The sequence below is a fragment of the Diceros bicornis genome, chromosome 5 (assembly GCF_020826845.1).
Source record: "Diceros bicornis minor isolate mBicDic1 chromosome 5, mDicBic1.mat.cur, whole genome shotgun sequence".
Lineage (NCBI taxonomy): Eukaryota > Metazoa > Chordata > Mammalia > Perissodactyla > Rhinocerotidae > Diceros > Diceros bicornis.
In genome coordinates this window covers 6,285,551-6,310,477 of record NC_080744.1, presented here as the reverse complement: position 1 = coordinate 6,310,477, position 24,927 = coordinate 6,285,551, and the positions used below count along the sequence as shown (strand labels likewise).

Sequence of the window (24,927 nt, the reverse complement as noted above, 5' to 3'; positions counted from 1 at the left end):
GTTTCTGCATGTCTTGCAAGCAAAGGTGCTGACAGCTTTTGTTCCAGACTGCCTTTTCAAGGATGTGTGTAGAGTGTAGGGGAGCAGAATATGCCACCCCAATATATGTCTCTTTGGCAAAAGGATTATCTTAGGCTGGTTATTTTTAAGAAACTGCAGATATGGGAGAAGCTCTGAAAACCAAGTAGAAGTTATCCTTTGTAAGAGACACTTACATTTGTAAGGGGAATCTCCATTTGTAAGGGTGTCTCCCTCTCTGTACCAGGAAGAGGGGGATGATATTATCTCTAGAAAATCTTATCAAGCAGAAGGCAACAACTTAAATCTACATAACAACCTTACCCTGGTAATCTTTTCCTGGTAATCTCACATAACTGACTTTCCCTACCCCCAACATCTTCTTTTGTCTTTAGCTGAAGATGGTATTTAAGGTGGTGGCTTCTGCCATTTTGGTGAGTTACTCAGTTTTCCTGGGTCTTTACCGTGTATACAGGAGGTATACATGTTATAAATCTTCTGTTAGTTTTTCTCCTGTTAGTCTGCCTCATGTCAATTTAATTATACAACCACAGCCAGAAGAACTTAGAAGGGTAGAGGAGAAATTTTTCCTCCCTGACAGTTGGTGAGCCAGCCAGGAGACTTCGCTGGCGGGACACTGCTCTCTCTGGGACTGCTGTGGCTGAGAGATCCTGGACGTGTGACAAGAGCCAGCAGAAGGTAAGAGTTCTTACCTCATCAGTCTCCTGGATCTCTGCCTGCAGGATCCAATGGAAGCGAGAGTGTAGAATTTTTTCCTTTCTAAATTTAGATTAGCAGGAGAAAATATATGTGAAACTAGTTCCTTAGGCTTAGTGACTCTGGTAAATTTAGTAGAGTACTCTTGGTTTTATTGATCCATTTCCTCCCAGAGATGGTCACATTAGGATAACTAACAAGAGAATGGGAAGAGGTCAAGAAGACAGTCAAAGGACTCTTCCCAACAGGATGGAAATTTTCATAGAGCTATTAAGAAATAAGGTCAATAAAGCAAATATTGAAAGGGGCAGAAAAAGGAGGAATCAGAAAAGGAAGAGTTATGGGACTCTTCCCAGTATGGTAGAAATCTTTAGATGCTTCTTAGAAATGGGATGAATAAAATGGACATTGATGGGGTTAAAACAAAGGTTTTAATATGGCACTATCTAAGGTCAGGTGGGCCAAAGGGACTCCCTGTGGGTCCCCCAACGTTAAAGGGCCCCAAACAAGTCTGCTGTGTTTACTGCAGTTTGGAGAAATTCTAAAAGCCTGAAGGCAAGAATTACAATGAGAAACTTGGCCAGCAATCGCTTGGGGCAACAGGCCAATTAATCAAGTTAAAGACTGACAAAAAGGACAACATCCCTTGGCTTGACATCTCACTGGGGACCCAAAGCCTTTTGCACAGGAGTGGACAAAATAGCTGGGGTCTAAAGAGGAGAAATTTCCTGGACTCTTTGATGTGGGAACCCCACAAGCTGTGGTACCAAAACCCATTGGTGGGACCCTGACCTGGGCTACAATTAGATTGAGAAAATATAGAAATGTAAGTGTTAGTAGGATTAGAAAGTTGGAACCTAAAGAGGTTGTGTCAACTTTGCCTAGCGTTTAATGGGAATGGACGTTATGTCTGGCTGGGAATGCTTCTCCTACACAGTATTACAAAACTGAGACTTGCTGATGGGGTCGTAGTGGAGGCTATTGTTAGATGTATAAGATGATGGAATTGAGGTGAAAGTTTGTAGGAGAATTAGTATATTTGAACAAACTTTATGTAAAATGGTTGCATCTCTAGCCTGATTGTATTGTGGGGATGAACATTGTTTCTCACTGAGAGATGCTTCCCCTGCCTGGTATTGTAAAACAGGACATGTAAATCTGCCCTCGGACAACGTTAACTGCTCATGCTAAAGGGGACCGGTGGGTTGCCTGAGCCCACACAATGTGAGGTAGAAGCTAGAGGCTGATATTGGCGGGGGGAGGAGGGGTGATAGGAAAAATAGCAGAAGCTTTTCCCCTATGGTAAATTGGTCTGGGGTTGAATTGTGCGCTCAGAAAGAGGGCTGGTGTTGAACATTTTGTGCAGACTTTTTTGAAGTCATGGTACATTGAATCCTAAGGTTCTAGAACATAGAAATTTTTTGATTTCCATTTTTGTTGGGATGGCAGTCTTATCCTTGATATAAAGAAGCAAATTGAAGATAATTTAGTTAGTTGGGCAGGTCAGCCCCTTGATATTCAGACTGCAACTCAATTCTTTGAGGAATTGGGAACAACTGTCCTTGTCTTACAAATCAAGTCTTTATAGGACCAGATGTATGGCTTCAGAAACAATTCAAAAATCCCAAAACCTCCCCTATTTATTTCAAAAAGCTTAAACTGAAAATTATGACCTTAGAAAACAAAATTCCTTCTTGGAAGAACTTTCTCTGTGCCTTTGTGATGCAAATTTTCTATTCCCACCTTCTCTAGGACCTAAGAGCAATTCTTTGAAATTCAACCTTTAGGGAGAAGTGTTCCATAAGAAGAAAAAAAAGAGGAGGTATTTGGAAACTGAGCAAATGAAAAATCTTAAGTATCTCCTCCACAAATACTAATAAAAAGCCTTAGCCATCTAAATGGATAAAACTTAACTTTTTCCAACTGCCAAAACAAGATTTGGTTCCAAGTGTTCTTTTATAAACTAGTGAGTTTTATACTGTTGTGCCATCTAATGACTAAAATTTTTTAAAACAAAAGCTATAAGATCTCTGTTTTAATCTCTCTGTGTGTTTGTGTGTATGTCCACATATATATGCTATAAATGTGAGATATTTTTCTGTCTCCAGGTGGTATTACCAGAGTTAATTTGTAAAAGAGCTCTATTTAACTAGGTTTTAAAGACCAAGCACTTATAAGGATTGGGCATTTTAAATTTTTCAGAAATATAACAGAAACTAACCCAAATGTTTTTCAAACTCATGTGATCCAGGAAAATCTTTGGTAAATTAAAGCTAGTTTAAGTCTGTTGATTTAATTAATCAGATATAATGAATATAATACAGATAGACAACATTTATTTTACCTGGGTTTATTAGTCTAATAAGTTCATGTTATTTCTGTTGGAAAGTTTGTCAGCAAAAACAATAACTTAGAATGATGGTTGACTTTGTCTAATGTCTTATAAAGTTTTCATGAGTAATGTAAGTATGACTGTTGAAAACAAATGAATTAAATAGGTGTAAATAAGATAAAAGTTTTTAAGTGAAATTTTAAAATAGTTTCCCAGATCTTTTCATAACTTGAAATCTTAAAAGTTTTGCTAAGTTAAGTTAAATGATGAGTTAACTTCATTGAATATCTAGATCATTTCCAAATAAGATAAAATAATAAAACATTAATTATTGAACATAGGCTTATCTACTTTTGGCTTCCTATTGCAGAAAAACTAAAGATATTTGGGTCTATTAGTAAACATGTTTTATGCCATGCTGAGAAATTTTCTATGAAAAAACATATGCTTCTAGAAATTATAAAAAGTATTTATAAATTTGCCAAGCTACAGAATGCTAATATAAAAGACAGTTCATAATTGTTTACTTCTTTATTTTTCACTGCAAATTAAGATTTTTAAAGGTTAAAAATTCTAAAATGAAGACACATTTTTGTTAAGGGAAATTAAAGTAATTTTGTCTCAGAACGGGAAGGAGGAAAATGAAGGACAAAACTAAATGTATAGAGAGAGAAAGAGAATTCTTCCTTATGTAATCAGGCTGGCAAAAATTAAATTGTTATTATAAGAGTTTTTAAAATTAAGCTTTAATATTAATAGTGTACTTGTGTAAGCCTAGAACTTAATTTTCTTGGACTATTGGTCTGCTTCTGATGAGAGATTATTAAAGAAAAGCAAAGATTTTATATTTTATCAAAATAATTTTCTCTGCTTTATCAGGTCTTTCATTACTTAATACCAAATCTTCTCTATAATAAGTAAGTTTTGCTAACAGCTACATAGCCTTCTATATATATGCACATGAAGTCTTCAATTGTCACTTTGGTTAAATAGATAACTAAGTAATGTTTCACAGTGACCTGTGATCCTATTGGACCAAGTGTTTTAAAACTTTTTGATATCTTTGAAAAAATTCCCAAAATCAAATTATAATGAAGTCCTTTTTTACCTCTAACTAATTTGGGGACTTTTCAGAGGGCCCCCGAAACATCTCAAAGAGCGATATTAAACTAATTAAGCTTATTTGGTATGTTAAAATGCATGGGAAGCACTGTCAAATGAATGATGATAAACATTTTAGGTTACATTGTGTGGGTGAATGTTATTAATATAAATGTTCTAAAAATGATATAAAACTCCTAAAATTCTGATATGTCCTGGTATAATATTATCAATCATAATTCTAGTTATTATCTTAAAATATTGTATGTCACAGAAATAATCAAATTTCTTTGTCAATTGCATTATAATGAACCATTTTTTGTCTTGTCATTTACAGATAGCTATTATTTTAATCTGATGCTTTTGCAAAAGTGTTTCATCTTCAGAGAAATTCATGGAAAGGACTCTGACAAAGCACAAGTTTCTAATAACTTAATATTATAGAACTGAACTGGGTAATAAATTATAGAACTCAAACAAAGAGCTGATGGCTTCAGAAAACTGCTAACAAAAGATCAAGATCAAGAATTAATTACATGGGACTGAATGAAGTGATGAGAATGATTATAATTTTATGACTCCTTGTTTAAATTATTGATGATTTTTTAATGTTTTATTTTTCCAGATTTAAGGAAACATTTTTCTCTTTTCTCTTAAGGTAACTATGACTTAACAGCAATTTCGTAAATTATACCTTTGTAAGCAGAATTAAAACATTTATCTTTTTCTCTCTCCCTGTTCCCTCCAGAATTTGGAAACTGTCAGTGAGTATTCTTATTTTCATGGCAATATATTTATTTGCATAAGTTCACTAAGAATCTGTTTTCTTTATAACAAGACACTATTGAAAACATCAGTTATATTACCAAGGCTTTGACTGGAATGTCATGTTTTAGAGAGACACGCATAAACTCGGATATGACCAAACAGCTTTAAGGAACAAAGACTGACTTGATAGAAGCCAATATAGCCCCTTTGGAAAAGTCAGCCTAGTACCTTGCTTACAAGGTTCCCAGAACCCTTAGCAGGTGAATAAAGAAGATCACTTCCTGTCAGGTGCAAGAACCTCAACATATTTTGGGGACCTCAAGAAGAGAGGAATTCACCCAAATCTCTAGGTATTGCAGGGGCAGTCTGAGGATAAGTCCTTGGCATGGCTTTACTGGTCTTGAGGGCTTTAAAGCTCGATCTGAGATTCCTCATGGAAAGTTCCAGCACAGCAGATTTAAAAATCCTATACCATGAATCACTATTCTTGCTGCACACGTAAATAAATGGACCAAGTTTATTGAAACTAGACTCATTTTACAAACAATTTAGTCTTAATTTGGCTATCTTTGATAAAAATGAGGATGGTTTTAGAGAGAAAAACTATGTTTCAACAGAAATTATAATATGCACTTGTGGATATTAGATTCTAGTTCTGTTAACTGTCTTTGAGGTTTTGTTTTCCACCTGTAAAATGAACTGTATCCTGAATTCTTCTAGTTTCCTCAAATATTTGGCTACAACTCGCCAAACTAATGTTTCCAATTTTTCACCCACTTTTGACTTGGAACCACTGAGAACCAAAGCTGCCCTCCTCCTCGTGCCCTACAAACTGAAGCCAAACAACTGGATATAAACTTGAGAGAGAGCACCATGGTAGCCTATGTATGGACAATCCAGGTGCCTCTTACTATGTAAGCCACTCAGAGAGTGTACCTGAACACCCAATGACATCATCAGAGACCTTTCAAACTGTAAAAGATGCTTTGACTCTGACATCTAGAAATATTCTTGACTGAAGAAGACTAACAGAAGAATCTTCTGACCCACATGCTCAGAAACTGGTTTGTAATTTGCTCTAATTATTAACTTTTGTTTTTCTTTTGTTTCCATAGAAATGCCTCTTGTTAAATACCTGATTTCTCACACAACATAGGTCTAATTTGGGGAGCCCAGCTGCATCACCACCACCTGCAATGGGACACAACTATCTAACTGACCTATTCTCAGGACTGAGTAACTAGTTCAGTGAGATGGAACAATCTATCCACTTAGCTTCTGGACTGTGAAACTTCTTGTTTGAAGTTTCAAAGGTGGGACTATAGGGGAGCATTATTTGCCACCTCAAGATATGTTTCTTTATTTTAGGCTGGTTATTTTTAAGAAACTGCAGACATGGGAGAAGCTGTGAAAACCAAGTGGAAGTTACCCTTTGTAAGAGACACTTACATTTGTAAGGGGAATCTCAATTTATAAGGGTGTCTCCTTCTCTGTACTAGGAAGAGGGGGATGATGTTAGCTCTAGAAAATCTTATCAGTGCAGAAGGCAACAACTTAAATCTGCATAATAACCTTACCCTTGTTTACTGTGCTTTTCCTGGTAATCTCCCATAACAGACTCCCCCCACCCCAAACATCTTCTTTTGTCTTTAGCTGAAGATGGTATTTAAGGTGTGGTGAGTTACTCAGTTTTCCTCAGTCTCTCTCATATATATAGGAGGTACACACGTTATTCAACTTTGATTTTCTCCTGCTAATTTGTCTCATGTTAATTTAATTCTTAGATCAGCCAGAAGAATTTAGAAAGGTAGAGGAGAAATTTGAAACAGCCTTGTAAAATGGATATGGTGTCTCCCTTGGGAACAGATGGCAGGTTTATTTGCTGTCCAGTGTAATAAATATCTCTCTCCAGGGTAGAGATTGGGCAGTTTTGATTGCAGCCTGCTATGAAAGATTGGAGTTCTGTAAGCTCAGAGTTCCTCATCTGTGCTACACACCCACTATACAATCACCATCCACCTGGCCCGCTCCACATTGTACCCATGGGACTTAGGGAGCGAGAGGAATCAACATGAACATGAAGCTTACGCTGCTTGTTGTGCCATGAGCAAGAGTTCTTTTCTCTGACCCAGGAGTCTCATGTCTTTAGGTCAGTGAAACAGCACATAAAACATTGATCAGCGTCAACTAGGTTTGCGTCCTTAAACAGGTTATTGATTAATTAACCTTGCTCAATAACAGAGACAGCACTGCACACATGCCAGGCGGGAACCCACAGCCCCTGGATGACCCCAAATCAAGAATCTTCAGAAGTGTTGCCACCTGAGCCCTTTATGAAGTGAGAAGTTCTTCAATAAGGAAAACCTGGCTGGCAGCAGCTTCATTACCATGTTTACTGATTCGAGACCAGCCAATCAGCTCACATGGGCCCAGCTGCAGCTTAGTAGCTCCTAGCTCCTTAAATTTCACCCCAACCTCGGATTGAGGAGACAGCTTTGAGAGCTTTGCCTCCTGTCTCCTGTCTCCTTGCTGGTTGACCTTGAAATAAAGCTCTTTTCTCAAAAGCCGGTGCCACAGTATTGGCTTCTACACGCTTCAGGTAGCGAGCCCTTGCTCAGTAACATCAGCATCCATGAAACTGTGGCAGGCTGGCTTGTTAACTTGCAAGTAAGGTAAAATCTCAGACCCTTCATGGGTCTTGACAAGGCATAGCTTAAAAGTTAAATACTTTGGGCCAGCCCCTTGGCTTAGCGGTTAACTGCATGTACTCCGCTACTGGTGACCCGGGTTCGGATCCTGGGCGCACACCAACGCACTGCTTCTCTGGCCATGCTGAGGCCGTGTCCCACATACAGCAACTAGAAGGATGTGCAACTGTGACATACAACTATCTACTGGGGCTTTGGGGAAAAAAAAAAAAAAAGGATGAGGATTGGCAATAGATGTTAGCTCAGAGCCGGTCTTCCTCAGCGAAAAAAGAGGAGGCTTGGCATGGATGCTAGCTCAGGGCTGATCTTCCTCACAAAAAAAAAAAAAAAAGTTAAATACTTTGTGAACCATAAGCATACTTCAGAAGAACTGTGCCTTTCAACTAAATAAATATTTATTGAGAATTTAGCATGTACAAGACACAGTGACTCAATCTCAAGTTCCACACTTTACTCACAACAATACAGGGGTTAAGTGAGAATACAGACATTAGATTCTTTCAGAACAAATCAAAATTTTGGAGACTTCAGGATAGTTATGTAATAACAAGGTTCAACTGAAATGTGGTTGCAGTGCAATGGGCTCAAATAGCACATTTCTATTTGTGTCTTGTCAAACTTATAAATTCTGACATCTATATCTTCAAATGTGAAGCCTATGAATGCCTAAAGTCTAAATTGACAATGATAGACTTGACCTGTGACCTGCAGGATTGGAGGAAGGAAGTGGCATGACCCACTCCTCAGATGTCATAACCCTCATCAAGTATTAAACCTACTATTATTACATCCAGTCCTCACTAAGCTCGTCTAAGAACACGTACTTTTTTAAAAGCAGTGATGTCTTTAACTTCAAGTTCGCTATAGTTATAGGCACTATGTAATTTATCATTCAACCAGGGACAATTTTGGGAGTGAAAAGGGGTGCTAATAATAATTATACTGAGACCACAGACATACACTAGACTGACTGAGGCAAACTGGAACACATAACTAGGTTGGATATACTGTTACGGCAACAGGTGTGTCTTTTCCCGCTATCCAGAAAGCCAATCACCAAGACGACAAGATTGCAGCAGAGAGAGAGGACGTATTAATCACAAGGCAGCCGAGTGAGGAAACAGCAGAATGAATCTCAAATCTGCTTCCCCAAAAACAGGGACTCAGGAATATTTATGGAGTAGGGGGCAAGGTGGTCTGAAATGATTGGAGGTGAGGAGAGATGAGGTAATTGATGATCTGCACAAGCGTAGTCAGCCTTCATGCCTCTTTGTAGGATGCATGGTCACAGAATGGCGGTGTTAGCCTGCCCAAGGGTAGAGTTCCAACCTCCTGCCATCAAAAGGTCGCTTATTGGACATAGGTCTGTGTGGGCCCAGTTGATGGGTTGGTGGTCTCAACTGGCCTGAAGTGGACAAGGGGTTCCAATTCCTTAAAAAAATAGCTCAAACACCCATTACCATGGTGACCCTGGCTCCAGGGGGATGTTATGTATAGGAACTTAGTGGGAGTCAGATAGCATATTGCCTAAACAGCACAGTTAACAATGGGTAAGTTTATCATGCAGATTTAAGTCCTCACCTTGCGTTCTGATAAGTTTCTAGGTAAGGCCATCCCCCTGTTCTTCCTGGTACAGGGAAGAAGATACCTTTACAACTAGAGATTTCCTTTACAAATGTAAATGTCTCTTACAAAGGGTAACCAGAACTAACAATGGGCTTAGCAAGGACCCTCCCAGATACCCAGAGATGTCTATGGCAATGGCCTGTCATGGGGGCAGGCCTCCCATCCCAAACTCCTTTGGTCAGTTAGGAGGGGTGGGGGTCAGATTGTCTTTCAGGCAGAGACATATTTTGAGGTGGCCAATTCCGATCTCCCATAGTTACTAACTGCTTAATCATTAATGACTAACTGTTGGCTGGTTTCCATACCACCTACATTCCAAGGAGTTCAGAGAACCAAACTTTTAACAAAGCCATTCAGAGTTTGGGAGAAAATATTTTTGTATTCAGCTGTAGGTGCTAAGCTTCTCTCACTTTCAGGTGGGTTATAAACTTATAATTAGTGCAAAGCTAACCAAAATCTAACACATGCAAACAAGGCAGTTTTGCGAGCAATTTTTTTAAATGTTTCCTGGTACTGGCTCAGCTCACATTCAGTTCTCACAGAGAGTTATTTTATTTTGAAATGACTTGCAAGATTTCATTCAGTGTCACCCCTGCAGGGGACACAAACTGCAGCTAGTATCAAGAGGAGTTGCAATGCTAATTCCCTAAATACCGCACTGTTAATTCATCTCAGTGAATAATACGGCTTCTAAAGCAAATTATTCTGATATCATCCATTGCCTAAAGGAGTGCCTAATGATTTATGTGAAATGTCAGAAGAGATGCTTTAGTCTCCGTGTGATAGAGAATTTGGACAAACAGGGAAATCTGGTCGATCTGAAGTCAGTGGTAGCTAGATCAACGGAAGCCCTGTTAGAGAAGTTGAAAGAGTTTTATTTTCCCAGGAATTGTCTTCTCTTCCTAAGGAGCAATTGCAATGAAATCAGGACGGACATGAAATTTCATTAGGAAGTGACTACGAGGGACAATGAGGAAGGCAAAACAACTCTGGCCATTTCTCTTCAAGGCACACTTCCACAGAGGTTTGAGTTCCTGTTTTTTAAGCATTGTGGGCAGTTGCTGAGGAATTCGTGTTGAGTTGGCATTGCTATTTAAGCATTCTGAAGAAAAGGATTTGTATCGTGTATAATCAAGATTTAACAATCCATACATCGCTATTGTTGCTTCTCATTTTTCTCTTTTTTTTTTTTGTTCCATGTTGTGCATCATTGAACTAAAAATGAACTATAGATTGAAATACGCAACAGTACATAAAATGCGTATAGCCTCCTTATCCAGTTGATTGTTGCCAGGAAAGAATTTCAAGTTTTTTTGGCATTCTTCCTTGATTTCTTCAACTCTGAACACTGATTTACGCCCAAGAAAGTACAGACTAGGGATCTATTTTATCTACAGAAAACCTTTATGTCTTTGAAGTTGCACATTTGTGATAAAGACTGTTCATTGCCCTTCACTATCCATTTCCCCTTTCTTTCTTTCTTTTAGTATTAGTATTATCATTCCTCAAATATTAGGTGGACACATTGCTTCCAAGCTAGAGATTATGTTCCCCAGCCCCTTTGCAGCTAAGTGTGGGTTCTATACTCCCCAGCATACTTTGCAGCCACTAGAATGACCTAAAGTGATGTGAGAGCCACTTAAGCCACTTCTTCTTCTTCATTTTCTGAGGGCTGGAACTCAGAAGTGTTGCTGGTGAACCAGCTTAGAACATACGGCAAGGCTAACACCTAGATCATGGAGCAGTGAGTTAGAAGGGGCCTAGGTCCCTGAGCCGTCTTGTGGAGTAGGCCCACCTTGACACCTCGGACTGCCTTTCAACTCAGACTTTCCTATCAGAGAAAAATTAGTTACCTTGTTTAAGCCATTTCTATTTTGGTCTCTCTTAAAGTAGTGTAAGGGAGGAAAATTACCCCCTTCCCCTCTTGGTTCTTATACATCCCCTCTGGGTTAGAATAATTAAAATGACATAAGGCAGGTTAACAGGAGAAAATCAAACAAAGCTTAATATGTGCACACCAGGAATTCACATAAGCATGAAAAATTCCAAAGACAGTCAGACAAAACGAGGTATATACATCATTCTGGACTAAGGAAAAGGGGTCAGGGGTCTGGGCCTTCAAAGGGAAAGGAGGCAATTGACAGCAAGATAAAAAGAGTTAATGTTTGATAAACAAATGTTTGTTGGGCCATCTGGAGACAATGGAACACAGAGAGGACTTTGATCATAGGGGCCCTGCTAGGTTCCTCCCCATCTACCAGACCTAGTTCATTTCTACTATAGTTATCTACGATAGCTCCTTCCTGGGACAGGCCTTCTATCTTATATCCTTTTAGGCAGTTAGAGGGAAGGTCAAAGTTTCTTCCTGAGTCTTTTGTTCTCAAAAATAATCAGCCCAAAATAATCTTCAAACCAAAGAGACACATTTTGGGGGGGCATATTCTGCTCCCCTACAGTAGCCAACTAGTATCCTAATCAATAAAATAGTACAAACTAATTCATTTTAGGACTGCCCTGCTTACTATTTACCTGAGATCACTTAAAAAGTTGTCATGTAGCTGATAAATGTCTTGTTAAAACACAAAATCTAGTCCAGGGATCCATTAGAAAAAAAATTTTAAAACTCATGTGTTAATTGCATTTCACTGCTCATCAGTTAACCTGCTTATATTTTAATGCATTCTGAGAGATAATTTACTAAATTGACACCTTGGAGCACAAGCGCAGTTACTTAAAAACAAGAGATGGTTTTTTTTCCAGGCAATCACCTTAAATTAAATTTTTGGGTGTCTCAACTTTGCTTTTATTTCTTTATTTTTAATGTCACATAAAAAATGAAATTCTATTACTAACACAATAGCATAGCAAACATACAAGATACTTGTCAACTATAAACAGTGGTGAAATAGCAGTACGTCTATCTGCTAGGAATTTTACTTCAAGCGCATCAAGAAATTATGGTGTACGCCATCATTGCTTTAGTCTTCATCATTCAAAGAATGTTCACTATACCATCACCAGTGAGGTATGAACAAATCCTGTAACTCTAGACTGGTAAGATTCACTTTGTCATTGTTGACTGCTTTCCGTTATTTATTTTTCTCTTGTATTGGTCATTGGGAATGTGTTAAGTAAGAAATTTCACAAGAAGCCCTACAAAAAAACTCTACCATTATGTAACATTGTTATATTTCCTGAGACTTTTCTTTTGTTCATTTATCCATACATCCATTTATTGTTTCAATCAACAACCTTTGCTGAGCAACATGCTGGGTCCAGGAGACACAACAATGAATAAGACACAGTTTTCCCCCAATGATGCTAACAGACTCTTGGAGAAATAGGTAAAGAAAATAATTATGTGAGTAAACGAAGAAAATTTCAATCACTGGAATTTCTTTGCAGAAGGCATTGCCTTGTTGGAGGAAATACATGGCTATGACCCCCAAATTTCATGCTCCAATTCAAAACAACTATTGGTTATAAAGAATGTGCATCCTGTTAACTGATTAAATTAATATTGCAAATATGTATGTAGAACTGAAGCACAGCTGATTTCTTATGTAACACAGAGAGAACAAGCAGGAAGGAGGTAGCTTTTGACTTACCAGGTCTCCTTAATAGACTTTGTCTGGATATAGAAAGAGGTTCAACAGACTGGAGGGTAGAATTCAATAGACAATGAGAAAGAAGGAGTAGAAAGAGATCAAGAAGCTCTTGGTAGGTTGGGCCCAAGTTGTGACGAGTCCCATATGCTATATTCAGCACTTTGAACCCTATCCTACAATGAGAGAATTGAAAGGTTTTATGAAGAGGAATGAGAATCAGATGTGCATTTATAATGGACATTCCAGCAGCACTGCAGTGGAGGCTATTGCCATGGCTAGGCAACAAACAATGATGCCACACCCTAAGTCAGTGCCTTCCTGATGAGAACAGAGTAGGCACTGAAAAGATATTTCTACACTTGCTCAGTCAGATGTGGGAGATGATAAAGAACTGGGATCTAGGAAAACCTCAGGATTCTTGCGTGGAAAATTTGGTGTTGAGTCGAAGGGTGCAAGATCAAGAAAGGGGTGTTTTGTTTTCTCTACTTTTCCTTTCTTTTTTTAACAATGGGAGAGATCCAAACACTATTTCATAAGCTAAAAGGAAGGAGCCAGTGGAGGTAAGTGGTTACAAAAAGTCAAATAACTAGTGCATCAATATCCCAAAGGAGGCAAGAGAGACGTCTGAGGCATCGCACCTGGAGCATAGTAAGCAACCAATAATTGTGTGCTCTTGGGATCAAAATTACTTTCCTCTCAATTAGTCAAATTTCCAAATTAGTGTGGTTTTACTCTATTTTATTTTGCATATTACATTACATTTAATAAGATAATATTCAGTCCCATTTTTGTGGCCTGATTTTGAGACATGTGGTCATAATAAAAATAATAACTACCATTTAACAAGCACTTGGTATATGCTTCACAGGGCATCTCACCCCTTACAAAACTCCACTGAAGTCAGTGCTATTTACAAATAAGAAAACAGAAACTCAAAAATATGAAAAAATTCACCTGCATCATACAGTTAGTAAGTTGTGGAGCCAGGTTTCAAAGCCAGGTCAAAGGTTTGTAAAAATCTATGTTCTAAATCACTATGGTCTAAAGAGAAAGAAATAAAAGGGATCCAAATTGGAAAGGAAGAAGTGAAACTGTCACTATTTGCAGATGACATGATATTATATATAGAAAACCCTAAAGAATCCACCAAAAAACTTTTAGAAGTAATAAACAAATATGGTAAAGTTGCAGGATACAAAATCAACATACAAAAATCAGTTGCATTTCTATACACTAACAACGAGGTAGCAGAAAGAGAAATTAAGAATACAATCCCATTTACCATTGCAACAAAAAGAATAAAATACCTAGGAATAAACTTAACCAAAGAGGTGAAAGATCTGTACACCAAAAACTATATAACATTGCTGAAAGATATTGAAGAAGACACAAAGAAATGGAAAGATATTCCATGCTCTTGGATTGGAAGAATTAACATAGTTAAGATGTCCATACTTCCTAAAGCAATCTATAGATTCAATGCAATCCCTATCAAAGTTCCAACAACATTTTTCACAAAAATAGAGCAAAAAATCCTAAAATTTATATGGAACAACAAAAGACCCCGAATAGCTAAAGGAATCCTGAGAAAAAAGAACAAAGCTGGAGGTATCACACTCCCTGATTTCAAAATATACTACAAAGCTATAGTAACCAAAACAGCATGGTACTGGCGCAAAAACAGACACCAGATCAATGGAATAGAATCGAAAGCCCAGAAATAAACCCACACATCTATGGACAGCTAATCTTTGACAAAGGAGCCAAGAACATACAATGGGGAAAAGAAAGTCTCTTCAACAAATGGTGTTGGGAAAACTGGATAGCCACATGCAAAAAAATGAAAGTAGACCCTTACCTTACACCATACACAAAAATTAACTCAAAATGGATTAAAGACTTGAATGTAAGACCTGAAACTATGAAACTTCTAGAAGAAAACATAGGCAGTACACTCTTCGACATTGGTCTTAGCAACATATTTTCAAGCACCATGTCTGAGCAGGCAAGAGAAACAATAGAAAAAATAAACAAATGGGACTACATCAAACTAAAAAGCTTCTGCACAGCAAAGGAAACCATCAACAAAACGAAAAGACAACCTAACAATTGGGAGAAGATATTTGCAAACCACACATCTGATAAGGGGTTAATCTCCAAAATATATAAAGAACTCATGCATCTCAACAACAAAAAAACTACCAACCCAATTAAAAAATGGGCAAAAGACCTGAACAGACATTTCTCCAAAGAAGATATACAGATGGCCAACAGACACATGAAAAGATGTTCAAAATCACTATCAGGGAAATGCAAATCAAAACTACAATGAGATATCACCTCACGCCCGTCAGAATGGCTATAATTAACAAGACAGGAAACAGCATGTGTTGGAGAGGATGTGGAGAGAAGGGAACTCTCATACACTGCTGGTGGGAGTGCAAACTGGTGCAGCCACTATGGAAAACAGTATGGAGATTCCTCAAAAAATCAAGGATAGAACTACCATATGATCCAGCTATTCCACTGTTGGGTATTTATCCAAAGAACTTGAAAACACCAATGCGTAAAGATATATGCACCCCTGGTGTTCTTTGCAGCGTCGTTCACAATAGCCAAGACTTGGAAGCAACCTAAGTGCCTATCAAAGGACGAATGGATAAAGAAGATGTGGGATATATACACAATGGAATACTACTCAGCCATAAGAAACGATGAAATCCAGGCATTTGTGACAACATGGATGGAAATTGAGGGTATTATGCAAAGTGAAATAAGTCAGAGGGAGAAGGTCAAATACCGTATGATTTCCTTCATTAAGTAGTAGATAATAACAACAATAAACAAACACATAGAGACAGAGATTGGATTGGTGGTTACCAGAGGGGAAGGGGGGAGGGAGGAGGGCGAAAGGGATAATTCGGCACATGTGTGTGGTGATGGGTTGTAATTAGTATTTGGGTGGTGAACATGATGTAATCTATGCAGAAATAGAAGTATAATGATGTACACCTGAAATTTATACGTTATAAACCAATGTTACTGCAATAAACAAACAAAAAAAAAATCACTATGGTCTATTGCCTCCCATATAATTTGTAAATACAGACCTTTCCTGAAACTATTCTGTGAAAGTTTTAGAATGAAATAATTTATGTATTGGTACAAGAGAAAAGATAATCCGTAATTACAATTGAAACCAAATTGATTTGTTTATTCCTCAAAGTCAAGATGAGTTTCAATCTTGTTAGCTATAGAACAAAGCTACTTTCTTATTTAGGAAAGCCATTTTCATTTGTCCCAAGTCTAAGATATAATCAATACTGGGCAGATAATTGGGTACTATTAGTCCTACCAATATTAATAAATTTTGTTTAAAATTGCCTTTTACAGATCATTTCTATCACAATTACAATTTAATTTTTTGAGTTTAGAAATATAAAAGGAACATTTTATGAGCTTTATAAATTTTGTGTGATGTTGGAAGTCATTTATGTATTAAACTTGGTAAGTGGCCTGCGTATATTTGAGAAATGATGATACAATTTCAACCACAATGTATAAAATGGAAATGTTCAATGAATGAAAAAAAAACGTTCTCAAATTAAACTTCTCTGAAATGCAGTATGAATTTTTCTGCAGGACGTTATGAATGATTCATAATAACTTTGTAAAACATAGGGAAGGATAATGGCTTTCCAAGTCATCTCTTATCATCAGATCCTCGACTATCACTGGGTGTCAAAACCCTGAAATTCCAATCCCAAGAAAGAGATCATCCAGGTTGGAGCAGCAGCTTCCCTGGCAATCACCCTTCCTAAGCAGGAGAGAAGAAAAACAAACCTGATTCAAACCATGTCAATTAACATCCCCTACAGAAAAATACTTCATTTTGTTTTGAGAGGCCCTGCTTCAGAAGTCCTCTGCCCCTAGTGGTTCCATTCTTGCCCTTAATTTCCTGTTCTTGCCTTTTTCCCACCTGATTGGCCCCTCTCTCTGCAGGGGCAGAGGCGGGAGCTGCAGCACCTTCAAAAACCTCCACTAACAGCCTGATCTCCGAGGTGCTCTGAGCCCCGTACTTCAGAGACCCAGAGAGCAGGTCAGTCCACTTCCCTGCCGCCAGCCTGTGCTAGAGCTGCTGCGCGGTGGCTTTTAGTCTGTCTCCCGGCAGAGGTCAGCTCTGAGGAAACAGGGCAACCAAAGAGAGTTGGAAATAAAGGGAGGAAAATGCTGCAAGGTGAGCGAGTGCTGACATGTTCCCGAGTGTCTTTTGTTAGCTAATCCCTGAGGGGGAGCCCAGATGCTGTTCAAGCCAACACCACCCACCTTTCTGTTCCCAGGCTCTGCGTCCCTCCTGGCATATATTTTCTTTCATTGCTTTCCCCCAAGAGCTTTATTTTACAGCTGGGGCAGAAAGAAGCATTTTCTCTCTGGGTGGGTGGGGGAAAGGATAGGGCGATTGGGGGAGCAGAACGAATGAAGACCATTGGGAACAGGTGGAGCATTTTTTTCATATGAGATCTGTTCAGATCATAGCCAAGGGGCTCACCCTGGGAACTGTTCTAGAGAGAGTTTCTAGGTCCTGATAACAAAGTGTGTCCCTCAGCAGAAAAGAAGTTAGACTTCCCACCTCAACAGAGAATCCAGAGATTCTCTGGCATGCCAACAACAGGAAGCAGTTAGAGATACCACCCTGGACATGGATGCTGGCATTCTGATAACAGGTACGGTCATGGGGAAGTCCTCACCAAAGGGCAAGCTGGATTGTGGGCATCTGAGGGTCTCATACGGGCATTAGGGAGGGGCTAATTGGGGGCCTCTTGTCAATAAGGGTTCTAACTACCATAATTTGGTTATTAAAAGTAAATGTAACACATTTTGTGGTCACAGGCTGATGAAGTCTGGGATAACATGTTATACCTACTACAGGTGTGTTTATTTCCCAATTAACATAACCAAAGCATCATTTGACACATTGATGTCATTTAGTAATATTGAAAGTTATTTTTTTCTGGCTTCATTCTAGGCTTCATCTTTAAAACCTTAATTTAATTAAAATTCCTGCCTTCCAAGATAGCTGAATTCCAGGGTTTTCTAAGCAAGTGATGGTGAGGCCAAAATAAAAGGCATAGTAAGGTCATTTCTGCAAAAGTCTCAACAAATGTCAAACCCAATTTAGGAGGCAAGAGTGGAATTGAGGAGTAAAGCCACAGTCATTATCTAGGTATCAGAACAGAAGCCTTTGAACACCCAGTGACCAGTCAGGAACAACAGCCCAGGGCAGTAATTGGCAGAGGCAAATTAGCAGAGGAGACAGAATTTGAGAAGACTCAGGCCAGTCCAACCTAACTCCGGGGTACAGCACCTTATCAACAAGGTGGCTGTTGAGAATACATTTAATCAGGCACCACTGCCTTTTACCTGAGACCTTCTGTCTCCTGACCCTGTGACTAAGGGCTGTATACCCACACCCAGCTGAATGAGGATGTGGCTTACTACATAATTTAAAAGCATGTTGAACCTGCTTCCCTGACGCAAAATATCAACCCTGGCAAAGCAATGTAACTAGTTAATGATTATCAGCCAAGACCCTGGGTCCCCCAGATGAGCAGCCACTGTTGCTCTCTGAGACAATGAAACCTAACACTTACTGACTCTAGAGGACAGACCAGACCACCATCTTAGTTTTGTGGGCATTAGGCTGGGTCTCTGAACCCGGAGTCAGTAGCTCCTGATTCCAGTGATTAGTGACAGATGCTCTCTCTAAAAGGCACAAGGCCATTCTTAGGACAAAACCAAATCGGTAATGAGACACACAACCAAATAGCAAAGGTCAGAGCAGGGGCTCAAGCCAAGGATCAGAACCAGCTGGCATGACTGGTTTTGTTGATCCAGCTCTGCAAGGAGGGCCTCTCACCCCAGGAGAGTCCATTGTCGTCTGGCAACATCCTGAAAGGAGAGGAGGAGACCACACAGTGTTGCCTAGAGTTGACCCTGGCATTTTATATGTATTTCTTAAAAGGGGCTTAGCTCCTAAATGACATTCCTGGCTTTTTTAAGTGATCTAATAAGTTACAACACAAGGTCAAAACTAGGTAAACCAAATGCGCAAAATTCTTAAAATATATCCAAACACCATTTGTAGAGGTTAGAAATAAAGTTGAAGACATTATCTTGGCTCTATTGTAAAAGAAAAACTGCACCAGACCAGTTAAACAATCAAGGAAGACTTTATTCAAGACTGTTACAGGGGCCAGCTCAGTGGCGCAAGCAGTTAAGTGCGCATGATCTGCTGCAGCGGCCCAGGGTTCACCGGTTCGGATCCCGGGCGCACACTGATGCACTGCTTGGCAAGCCATGCTGTGGCGGCATCCCATATAAAGTGGAGGAAGATGGGCACAGATGTTAGCCCAGGGCCAGTCTTCCTCAGCAAAAAAAAAAAAAAAAAGGAGGAGGATTGGCAGATGTTAGCACAGGGCTAATCTCACAAAAAAAAAAAAAGACTGTTGTACTAGGGCAGAGAGATTGGGCACAACTCTGCTGAAATAAAAGGCAGGTGGATTTTTAAATGTTGGGGTCAGCTAAAGGAAAAGTCCTGGAGGACACTAAAGGGAGGTTGGTCAGTGTGATTAGGCCATCTGTGTTTGCTAATTGATGCTTACTGAAATTAGGCTCCTACCGTCCCACAGAGACTGGGGGACAGGGGCCCTGTCTTTCTTGATAATTACATTTCAAAGAAATGGTTCCCAGGTCCTTGAGACAAACATTCCAGGGCTGTAGATTTACATCTCAGGGTGTCAGAGAAAGAATTTACAATGCCATCAACAAAACGAAAAGGCAACCTACTAAATGGGAGAAGATGTTTGCAAATGATACATCTGATAAGGGGTTAATATCCAAAATACATAATGAACTCATACAATGCAATATCAAAAAATAACCCAATTAAAAAATGGGCAGAGGATCTGAACAGACATTTTCCAAAGAAGACATACAGATGACCAACAGACATATAAAAAGATGCTCAACATCACTAATCATCAGGGAAATGCAAATCAAAACCACAATGAGATATCACCTCACACTTGTCAGAATAGTTATCACCAAAAAAACAACAGCTAACAAGCATTGATGAGGATGTGGAGAAAAGGGAATCCTCGTGCACTGTTGGTGGGAAAGTAAATTTGTGCAGCCTCTGTGGAAAACAGTGGAGTTTCCTCAAAAAAATAAAAATGAAACTACCATACAATCCAACAATTCCACTTCTGGGTATTTATCCAAAGAAAACAAAAACACTAATTCAAAGATATATGCACCTCTATGTTCATTGCAGCATTATTTACAATAGCCAAGATATGGAAGCAACCTAAACGTCCATCAATAGATGAATGGATAAAGAAGATGTAGTACACACACACACACACACACACACACACACACACACACATACATACACACTGGAATATTACTCAGCCATAAAAAAGAATGAAATTTTGCCATTTGCAACAACATGGATGGACCTTGAGGGCATTAAGCTAAGTGAAATAAGCCAGACAGAGAAAGACAAATACCATATGATTTCACTTGTATGTGGAATCTAAAAATCAAAACAAATGAATAAACAAAACAAAACAAGAGACAAACTCATAGATACAAAGAACAAACTGGTGGCTGCCAGATGGGAGGGAGGTGGGGGGATACAATAGGTGAAGGGGATTAAGAGGTACAAACTCCCAGTTCCAAAATAAATAAGTCACAAGGATGTAACGTACAGCATAGGGAATATAGTCAATAATATTGTGATAACTTTGTATGGTGACAGATGGTTACTAGACTTACTGTGGTGATCATTTCATAATGTATATAAAGGTTGAATCATTATGTTGTATACCTGAAACTAACATAATATTGTATGTCAACTATACTTCAATAAAAAAAAAGAAAAAGGTGCTGGAAAATTTGACAGAGGTGATGTGATTAAGGGTTCAGCACCTAGTAAGATCTAAATAAAAAGTAGCTTTCGATAAAAAAAAAAAAGAACTTACTATGGCCACTCTACTAAAGTAAATGCTCTTAGAAAAGGGAGGTCAGGGGTCTATTGTCAAGAAGAAGCTTGTCTAAAGTTTAGACAAGGTTAGACAGATGTAGCTGGGAACGTTAAGGCCATCTTGGTCACCATTTTCAACCTTGGAAAGGACATGCTGAAACCAATTGCATCTGGTTCAGTAAAGATCTCCCCTTCTGCCTGGTTCAGCCCCGTGATTCTACTTTCAGGTGAACTGCTTCAATGAATGGTTCTTCTGAAGGCAAACAGCAATCACACTAAAATCCTCTTTGCAAATACTGTTTTCCACTTTCAACTTAAAACCTCCTTGGGGACTTGCCACGACCCAAACACACGTTTGGTATTTAAACTGAGAACACTCTCCCACCTAAGGGTTAATCTTTCAACAGGAGAAGATCCCAAGTTTAATTGTCCACAAATGGCTACGGGAAAATCTGTTCTGCAAAGGATGCTCTATGTAGCAAGCTGTTGACTCAGCTGGCGTCTCAACTTAAACTCTTAATAAATGCTTCACTTCCTTCATGTGTGTATCAGTCACCTGTCACTCAGTGGGACTAGAGAGCAGGAGTGAAAGCTTTCTGACAACTGTTCTAACAAAAACATAATGAAATTCTTCTGATGAATCCCATTTTAACAGGTCATGGCGTCAGATTGATGGGTCCAGCAATTCATTTGATTACTGGAGCTTTGCGGGGAAAATGAGGTCTGAGAAAACCAGCTGATGGAAAAGCACAGCAAAGGTCGAACAAATCAGAGAAGTGCTCAGCCTAATGAGCCGCAAAATTATTTATTTGCTTGTAAAAAAGAAATTAGCCATAGTTCATCATACATAACCAATACTTGTCTTAGTTGACGGAATGCATGACAGCTCTGAAAAAAAGAGGCAGGGTAGGGGTATTCAGGTGTGCAGCCTCTGGAGGGGATTATTGGATTTTTAACAATTTGAAAACCCTAGAGACATACTCAGAGCCAAAATAATTAGGCAGCCGTTGTTGATTGAATCCAATGTCTTGTCTGATGGGGCTTCTAGCTCGTTAAGGTGGTTACAACACAAACAGAATGGAGGCACTGAAGCCTAGTTCATTTTGTTATTTGGCTTCTTTTTGTTCATGCCCATCAAAAAGTACCTAAGCTTACCTTGCTATTTCATCCTTCTGCTCTCAGGATAACTGCCCTGTTTTTTCCCTAAAATGAACTACTTTGACAACAGTCATTAAAGATCTGCTTATTTCTCTTGGCTAGCTTTAATCTTACAGTATTTACTGCACATTTCTTGCTCCTTCCTTGTGGGTTGATGATGAGGCTCTTGTTCTGTTTTCTATGCACAGACCATCAATGTTCTATACACAGGAAATTAATATTCCATGTCCCATGTTCTACCCTTAGAACAAGAGAGTACTCCTATGTCCACTGATGAAAGATGGTACAGACCTGAGATCCAGCTTCCATAGGTGTATGGGGCGCAGGGTAGAGAGTTGCTTGTCTTCTCTTCAGTGTGAAGCCTAGCCTATATTTCAGTTCAAACATCCTTTGACATCTCAGTTTGGCATGGGAAGCCAGTGTCTTTTTCTCACATAATTACAAATAAATGTAATCCTCCAAAATAGTGCAAGATGCATTGTAAAAAACCAAAAACATATAAGTATTTACACTATAGAGGCAAGGAGACCTTTGGTGTACATCATTAAAACAAAAACAGGGGCCAGCCCAGTGGCATGGTGGTTACATTTGCTCGCTCCTGTTTGGCAGCCCAGGATTTGCAGGTTCAGATCCTGGGTGCGGACCTACACACTGCTCATCAACCCGTGCTGTGGCAGGGTCCCATAGACAAAATGGAGGAAGATTGGCACAGATGTTAGCTCAGGGACAATCTGCTTCAAGCAAAAACAGGAAGATTGGCAACAGATGTTAGCTCAGGGCCAGTCTTCCTCACCAAAAAAAAACAGGCTGCGTTGGGTTTTTTCGGGGTTTTTTTCACTTTTTAATTTGAAATAATTATAAACTCTCAGGAAGTTGTAAAATTTGTATACAGTCCGCTGTACCTTTAACCTAGTTTCTCCCAATAGTGACATCTTTTATGACTGTGGTCTAATATCAAAACCAGAAAATTGACATTGGTAAAATATTGTCGACTAGACTATAGAATTTATTCCATTTTCACCATTTTTTACATGCACGTGTTTGTGTGTGTGTGTGTGTGTAGTTCTATGCACTTTTATCCCATGTATAGATTTGTGAAACCACCACTATAATCAATATACAAATATGTTCCATCACCACCAAAGAACTGCTTTGTGCTTCCCATTTCTATTCACACCATCTACCTACCTCATCCCTCCCTTGTCCTTGTCCCATGGCAACCACTAATCTGTTCTCTATCTCTATAGTTTTATTGTTTCATGAAGCTTATATAAATGTAAGCATACAAAATCATAACCTTCTGAAATCTTTTTCACTGAGAATAATACTCATGAGATCCATCCAGGTTGTTGCGTGTATCAGTAGTTTGTTCCTTTTATCACTGAGTAGCACTCCATTGTATGGGCATTCAGAGTTTAACTATTTAACCATTGAAAGACATTTGGGTTGTTTCTAGTTTTTGCTATTACAAATAAGCTCCTGTGAACACTCATCCACATGTTTTTGTGTGAACGTAGGTTTTCATTTCCCTGGGATAAATGCCCAAACGCATGTTTAGCTTTATAAGAAACTGTCATATTATTTTCCAGAGTGGCTGTACCATTTTACACTCCCACCAGCAATATGTGAGAGGTCCAGTTTCTCTGCATTACCGCCAGCATTTGCCATTATCTCTGTTTTTTGTCTTAGGTGTTCTAGTAGGTGTATAGCGATATCTCATTGTAGTCAGACTGGATTTTTATACATTATGTTCCATTAATAAATTACAGCCTTCTACATTTTTCCCAGCATTCACCCATTGTAGATGCACTTCACATCCAAAAGCCTTTTAGTTTTCTCTTCTCTCTCCTACCCAATCTTCTGTCCCCTATAGACACATACTTTTACCCAAAGACTATCTGTAAAACCGCCTTTAATTTTGTTCTTATTTTTTATCGCATCTCCAAAATATTGTAGGACTAGCTAGAGGAGTGGAATTGGCTTGTATTTAGGAATGAGGAAGCAAAGTTCAGTGCCGAAGATTCCATAAAGCATTCACTTTATGGGTCTGACTTTTTAAATGAAGTATTTAGAGGCTTTAAGGTAGGAAAGAGGGTGCTTGTAGGGGCAGTTTCCCTTAGTCAGGCCTTAGCTACGGATTCTGTCCTATTAAAAAAGTGGAGTCATTACGTTCTGGGAGACAATTTGGTACTGAGGACTGGAACTGATTTTATTTGTCCAGATAAAGGACTAAGCAGGATATGAGATCCAGCTGTGGTCAAATCAAAGCAGAGACAAAGATCTGATTCTCATGGCTCCTGAGCCCAGGAAATCAATCGCCTGCCGTGCTGTCAGAGGGGCCTTTCTGGCCACAGCAACTCCATAGCGGGTACTTGAGCTCACGGCATAGGTCATAAGTGAAAGGCTTCAGTACAATCTACCCATTTGTTTACACCCACCACTGTGGGATCAGGGAGGTTGGGGAACAAGTTTTAATTGTAAAAATAATTGAAAATACAGAAAAACTAGCATCCATTTTCCACATCACATATAAGTGCTTTTATAATATTCAACATGCTGCTCAAAACTCCAGACAAATCCATACAGCACAAATACTTTTTATAAATCTGTGCTGAAATTCCTGAATGTTTTATTGTTCAGGAAGAAGTAGGGATAGTAGGAGCTCATCAATAGTGATTTTAAATCAGGGAAATAATGAATCTTATTATGCTGAGCTCCACTCTAGCAGAATTAAAAAGAAAAAAGACTATGTCATGAAGAAAAGGTGATAATGGTTTCAAATTGGATACCAATTGGAAACAACTGGATAGTTGTTTCAAATTGGAAACAACCAAAAGAAAGCTT

The 24,927-nt window shown here is 38.9% G+C and overlaps 1 long non-coding RNA gene across 1 annotated transcript in view; it reads left to right on the top strand.

Annotated features, from left to right (window-relative positions):
* The first annotated feature begins 408 nt into the window (after positions 1–408).
* Positions 409–24,927, top strand: part of LOC131405646 (uncharacterized) — a 43,096-nt gene continuing 18,577 nt past the window's right edge. Inside the window, exons 1-3 of the long non-coding RNA XR_009219988.1 lie at positions 409–717; positions 16,881–16,977; positions 17,488–17,602. This is a non-coding gene — a long non-coding RNA (uncharacterized LOC131405646). The remainder of the gene's footprint in view (positions 718–16,880; positions 16,978–17,487; positions 17,603–24,927) is intronic.